A 668-nucleotide genomic window follows, 5' to 3' on the forward strand; every position below is an offset into this window, starting at 1 on the left:
TTACTCAAAATACTTATGATATTCTGAAAGATCATACCTGATTTTTGCAAACTAGGTTTGCACACAGATTTCATTCCTTTTTGTGGTTAAGAGATGATTGAATGAACAATTCGCCGATAACAATTGCCGTAACTTGACCGACTTTTGACGTGGCCGTGACCAAATTTTCAACATCCGAGAAAAAGAAGTTCTATCAACAATACTTTAAAAAATCCAACGCTGAAAAGAGTTATCCAATTTTACATATGATTTGATTTGAACCTCGACATATTTGATCATTTCACGGAACACACTGTACTTTTTATTGCCAAGTCACATTTTTTATAAAATACTACGTCACTGCATGACGTCACGACTATCACTGGAATTCCATTCATAGTTCAAGGCTATTGAGAGTGATGTTGATCTCGATCGCCATGACGCGGCGATGTTTCTCGGGTGGTAATTTTAAATTCACGGTGATTTTGGCAACTTCATGTGTGAACAGCGAACAGGACCAACGTTCTTTTTTGGAAAAAGGGGGTTTGGTTTCAGGGGTAAAGAAAATTTTTAGATTTTAAATGGGAAAATTTAAATTTTTTTCTTTAAAACCAAACTAGAATAATTTGGGTAAAAAATTTTTCCCCTAGACTTTTTTTTGGTTAAATTTTAATAAATAAACCCCCTTT

This window comes from Pecten maximus, chromosome 8, assembly GCF_902652985.1.
Source record: "Pecten maximus chromosome 8, xPecMax1.1, whole genome shotgun sequence".
NCBI lineage: Eukaryota > Metazoa > Mollusca > Bivalvia > Pectinida > Pectinidae > Pecten > Pecten maximus.